The sequence below is a fragment of the Vicia villosa genome, linkage group LG5, assembly GCF_029867415.1.
Source record: "Vicia villosa cultivar HV-30 ecotype Madison, WI linkage group LG5, Vvil1.0, whole genome shotgun sequence".
NCBI classification, from domain to species: Eukaryota; Viridiplantae; Streptophyta; class Magnoliopsida; order Fabales; family Fabaceae; genus Vicia; species Vicia villosa.
In genome coordinates this window covers 69,010,065-69,016,108 of record NC_081184.1, presented here as the reverse complement: position 1 = coordinate 69,016,108, position 6,044 = coordinate 69,010,065, and the positions used below count along the sequence as shown (strand labels likewise).

Sequence of the window (6,044 nt, the reverse complement as noted above, 5' to 3'; positions counted from 1 at the left end):
CGTATTACAGAACTGGCGACTCTGCTGGGGTTTTTATTTAAAGAGGGGTTACCTTAGAGCTTAGCTCACTTTAATACTTGCTTGTTTGTTTTGTTTGCTTTACTTTTAAGGGTATTGCTTGGGTATCTGCTTCTGTGAAAGATCCTACACCCGGATCTAGTGTACCTTAGGTATATGGCAAGAGACCAAGGAGACTGTACGGTGTATACAGCTATGGTTGATATGGTGGCCATCATTAGTGCAACGTTTTGGTTTGTCCCGATGTTCCTTGGGATCCGACTTGAGGAAACACTTGGCTGCTGCGTGGTGTCATTAAGCACTAATTTGCCCTTAGAACCCTAGTTGAACTTGACTTTGGCCTATTAGAAAGTAGCGAGATGGCTGGCTTTGGTTCCGACTAAAGTTGGTTGATACTCGAAGCTACACTCATATGGACTGGACTTTCAGGACATTTTCAGTCGGTGATTCGATTGCAAAACTGAAATAAGTGCCTTCGAGAAAGGTCAATGATATGAGCTTCCTGGAACCCGATATTTATCTAGGACAGGTTGAACCAACTAAACTTCAGTGGGGAGGGTACTTACCTATGGATCCATGCAAGCCTTTAAACCTAACGACACTTGTGTGACTTGCTTGTGTTTGCTACTAACCTTTGTTTTCCTCGCAGGTTTCATTTGTAGGATTTGTTTGTCCTTATTATCTTACGACATACCTGATGCATTGCATTCGCATAACATCATGACATCATGACATCATAACATAGCATGATTGACTAACCCTTTCAAGGATCTTAGGGATTTAGGGCGCACAATTTCAGGTGCTCTTATCAAGGACTGAACTCTTATCTAGGGGCAAGAGGATTCACTTTCCTCTAGCCACACGTCTTCCAAATCAGAGACTCAGTACCTATCAAGGGGTAAGAGGATTTATTTTCCTCTAGCCATATGCCTTCAAACTCAGAAACGAATATCCCGAATCAGAGGCGATGACCCACTCGATATGGTGAGCTTGATTCTCAAAAAAGGACGTTCAAAGATGAAAGTCAGAATTCTTCAGACAAAGATGCGACCAAATCATTTTTTAAATGTCGCTAACTAAATTTCCTAAAGATCCTTGAAAGCATTGCATTTGCATATCATAACATTGCATCACAGGTTTCTGCCACAAGTTTCTCATCTTCCCTCGCTGTTTATTTCAGCATAAATGAATCTTGAGCAATAAGTCAAAGACCTTCAGGCTCAGAACACCCAGTTCCAGGCTTTGATTCTGAACTTGTCCAAGGGGTAAGACGAGCTGAAAACCCTTATGACAAAGAAAAAGAAAAAGACTAGAAGATCCGTGGGTGTCCTTAACATGGGAAGAAGATTCCAAGGACCACTCAAGAAAGCTGAAGAAGTCAAGGTTTCTGAAGAGGATGACGATGAGCAAAAGGACGGTGCTAGTGTCAAAATTGATGCGAAAAGCAACCGTGATTCTGTCAAGCCTTCTAAGGAAGAAGAGGACTACTACTATGAGGACGAACATCCTGATTACAAATACAAGCTGCTGGAAGAACGTATGAAAGCCATGGAAGTTCAGAAGGTACCGGGGATGGATTTTGAAGAACTAGGACTCATCCCTAGAGTTGTTATCCCTCCGAAGTTCAGGACTCCCACCTTTGCTAAATACAATGGGGTCTCTTGTCCGAAACTGCACTTGAAGTCTTATGTAAGGAAGATTCAGCCTCATACTGCTGATAAGAGGATGTGGATCCACTTTTTCCAAGAGAGCTTATCTGGAACCAAACTCGAGTGGTACTATCAACTAGAGGGTGCCAACATTCATACATGGGAAGATCTGGCTGTTGCTTTCTACAAGCAATACCAATACAATGCTGACCTTTCACCGACTCGCATGCAACTACAAGGCATGTCTATGAGGCCGAAAGAAAGTTTCAAGGAATATGCTCAGAAATGGAGAGACTTGGCAGGCAGAGTTCAACCCCCTTTGGCGGACAGAGAATTGGTGGATATGTTCATGAGTACACTAACTGGTCCTTTCTATAGCCATCTAATTGGAAGCTCTTCTTCTGGTTTTACCGACCTCATACTGACTGGGGAACGTATTGAAAGTGGAATCCGAAGTGGTAAAATTCAAGTGACTTCAACTTCTAGTGACACAAAAAAGCCATATAATGGGAAGAATGAATCCGACACTGTTGGGGCAATCATGGTCTCTAACCAAGCATCGATACGACAACAAGACAACCAACGTAAACAAGGCGCATCCAAAAGATAATTCACAAAGATCAACATGTCTTTGACTAAAGCGCTGCAACACTTGTTGAAAGCAGAGCTACTTACACAAATAAATCCTCATCCAAACCCCAACACTTCCTCCCCTCGCTACAATCCCAACGCGAGGTGTGCATATCACTCCAATAGTCCTGGACATGACACTGACAATTGCTGGACGTTGAAGAATAAGATTCAAGACATGACCGATGTTGGGGAAATCAAGTTCGACCCTCTTGCAACCCCTAACGTGATCACTGCTCCCATGCCCAATCACAACAAGATTGCTAATGCTGTGGATGGCTAAACAGACGAACTTTTGGATCATTAGATTTACTTTCATTTGCAATTTCTTTTCTGTTTGTTTAAACATTTGACTTATGATAAACATTATCTGTTTTAATAATCAACATTAGTGCATTGCATATGTTTGTCTCGAATAAATTATTTTGCTATCACTCATTTTAAATTGTGTCTTTACCTTGTTATGTTTTGTGATATTCGACTCATGCTAAGCTGTAATCCTTTTGAAGGAGGATGACGAAAATGATACCGCAACCTCATACAGTATACTTTTGAACGGACTATGCTGACGATGTACAAGCATTGTTTCAATTCCTAAACAGAGGAGATATAAGGATGTTAATTCCTTGTTAATCCCTCACAAGGAATGCTTATGGCAAGGGGTTATAATATTAATAGAAACTTGAGCAATGGTTCTGCTATTTTCAACTAGAAAGCCAATTTGCCCCAATTGTTCAATACCAAGGCCTTACCTATCCCCAAAGCAGCTCTTTGCAGTAGAATAAATAGAGGAATTAGAGAATTGTTAAAAAAAAACTAAGGCCCCGAATACTAAGTTAAAAAAAAACTGTTACTATTATAAACTTATGAAATTGTTACCTTATCAAGTGTTAGATTAGTTTCATCACACTCAACACTTATATTACCATCATTTTAGTTCCTTTACCCATATGGAATAACAATTGTTTTATTTTTATTCTATAATCTTCTAATATAAAAGTAGTTTTCTATCTGATTCATGAACTTTTAAGTGTTTTAGTCGTTTGTAACTAGTTCCTCGAATGTAGGGTAGGGACCCAATTACAAATTATTTGCAACTTCCAGACTCAATTACACGCTTTTTAATTCAACCCCATATTTCAAAATTCTCAAATATTTTTGTTGTATAGTGGAAAACACAGCAGCAACAAACATTGTAGTCTATGTATGTTACATATACAATTGCAGCTTGAAAGCTTGTGGCTTATGCTATGCATATAACGTTAGCTATGTCCGTGGCAGGTTATTTCGTACAGATCAGGATTGGTGACAGTCGCCGCATCGTTTGTCATTGCCGCATCGACTGCCTATTTGCCCGAAAACCAAGATTTCTTTTATGTCATTGGTTCAGGTGGATTGGGTTTATCATTATTCTTGATTCATATATATGTGACTGAAATCAAGCGCACTCTACAAGCATTATGGGGCCTCGGGGTTCTTGGATCAGCTGCAACCTACATCTATCTTGCTCAACCGACTAATAAAACTCTAATACAATATGTTGTTGATAACCCCTCAGCTGTCTGGCTTGTTGGTCCTCTTTTCGCTGCTTTGACAGGACTTGTTTTCAAGGAAGGTGATGTTCAATTAGATGGATATACTTTTTATTTTACCATTTCGTATTAGTGGGATAGAGAAGAAAAAAATAAGTATCAATTGTCTTGATATTTTTCTTGTATTCTTTAAACAGGACTCTGCTACGGCAAGCTAGAAGCTGGAGCTCTCACGTTCATTATTCCCATACTTCTTATCGGGCATTTGGTATTCTTCTTTAGTTCCTCTAAAGTGCTCAATTAAACATGTTTCCTATTTAGTTTACAGTCGACATTAGGCTATACCCTATGGTTCTTGTGTTTCTTTCAAATTTGTTAGTTAAGGATTTGGATTCTCTGTTTTCAAATATGTCATAGTTACTACAGTCATAATATTGGAATTGTAAGATGAAGACCTAAAGATTCATATTTAAATATTTCAACTTTAGTGAATTTAGTAAGTATGTACATAAACAGAGCCCAAATTATTTGTTACCCTGCACTGCAACATGTTCAATGACCATGATTGAGTTGGACCTTTTATATCTGTAAAAATTGTATGATATTTGCCTAATGACAATTAGTACATGTTGGTGTAGACTTGTTTTAGATTGTATTTTATCTTAATCTTAAATATATAAATCATGCCCAATTTGTTGTTTTATGTGACTGCATTGGTCTGTGATAAATATTTTTGGACCATTAATATTGCCATTGATGATTGTGGAGGTAACCTTTTATTTTGCCATGTGTTACCTAAGTGGTGTGTGTGCCATGTCCCGGCGAAGAAAAAACAATCCATATTCTGTACTGCTTGAGTTGCCTTATCTTTGACACTTCTCTTTTGCGAACTACCGACCCTAGAAGCATGTTCAAAGAGTTCCCTGTACACATAGCCCATTCTTTTCAATTTCGGGCAGTATGAGAGAAATTGAAATTGAAGAGATGGAAGGGGAAATTTAGGATAGGAGCTATGGAATTTGGTAAGAACAAACAACATTGCTGTTAAGTTTGGAAGACACAAGTTGGACAGCCGGTTATGTCTTTCCAGTTATTTAACTCATCTCTCTTTTTTAGGATGTTAACTCCTGTACTGATGTGCACTAAATTATGCAGGTTAACCGATGGTTGTCAAGTTGTGGTTATAAGCTTTGGTATGACATTCGAATATTCTTCGGAGGACCTGACAATAATTAAGCGCTTGCTTACGGTATGAGAATAGCCGAACATCCTGACATTATCATTCGGCGCTAAGTTAGTCGGTGTTGTATCGGTAGAATATACTATGTTAGGAAGAATGTAAATAGGTTAACAGTTGATTGTATATTATCAAAGAATGTAAATAGGTTAACTGTTGATTGTATATTATCATTTCATCATTAATTTTTTTACTGAGGTGGTTTTGAATTTTCATTTGTATCATATTTCCAAACAATGATATTATTATTATTATTATTATTATTATTATTATTATTATTATTATTATTATTATTATTTTGTGTAAAAAACAGGTGCATATAAAATATATAATTAAAACAGTGCTATTTTAAGTAAATTATATAAAAAAAATTGTATAGCTTAGATAGCGCTCTACACTAAAAGCGCTGCCTAAAGAAGCTTTTTTTTTTTTTTAATTTTTGGTTTACTAAAAGCGCTGCCTTAGGGGGGTCTTTAGCAGCGCTTCTAAACTAAAAGCGCTGACTTAGGGGGGCCTTTAGCAGCGCTTTTAAACTAAAAGCGCTGGCTTAGAGAGGCCTTTAGCAGCGCTTCTAAACTAAAAGCGCTGGCTTAGGGGGGCCTTTAGCAGCGCTTTCACTTTAAAAAAAAGCGCTGTCTTTACCTACAGCAGTGCTGGAATAGACAGCGCTCTAAATCGCTGTCTAAAGCCAAAAAAAGCGTTGTCTAAGGTCTTGTTTGGCGTAGTGCTTTGAGCCTAAGGAGTAGAAGTTTTCTTTCATAAGCAATTTAAAACCCTTAATCATAACCTGGGGCAGGGTAGATTCTCAGTTGACTCAATTGTGCCAGTCGTTATTTCACGCAATCAGTGATTGTTCCCCCGTAATCATTAAACCAGGCAGTCAATATTTATCAAAAGAAAAAGAAAACTGTTAAGTCAAAACCTATGAAAGAGACTTATCAAATATCGAAACACCACGCTGACTGTAATCACAAAATA

General features: G+C 38.1%; 1 long non-coding RNA gene across 1 annotated transcript; it reads left to right on the top strand.

Moving 5' to 3' along the window:
- The first annotated feature begins 3,609 nt into the window (after positions 1–3,609).
- On the top strand, positions 3,610–5,275 carry LOC131606717 (uncharacterized). Its single transcript, XR_009284992.1, has 2 exons — positions 3,610–3,912; positions 4,027–5,275. It is a non-coding gene; the product is annotated as an uncharacterized LOC131606717 (long non-coding RNA).
- Positions 5,276–6,044: the final 769 nt, after the last annotated feature.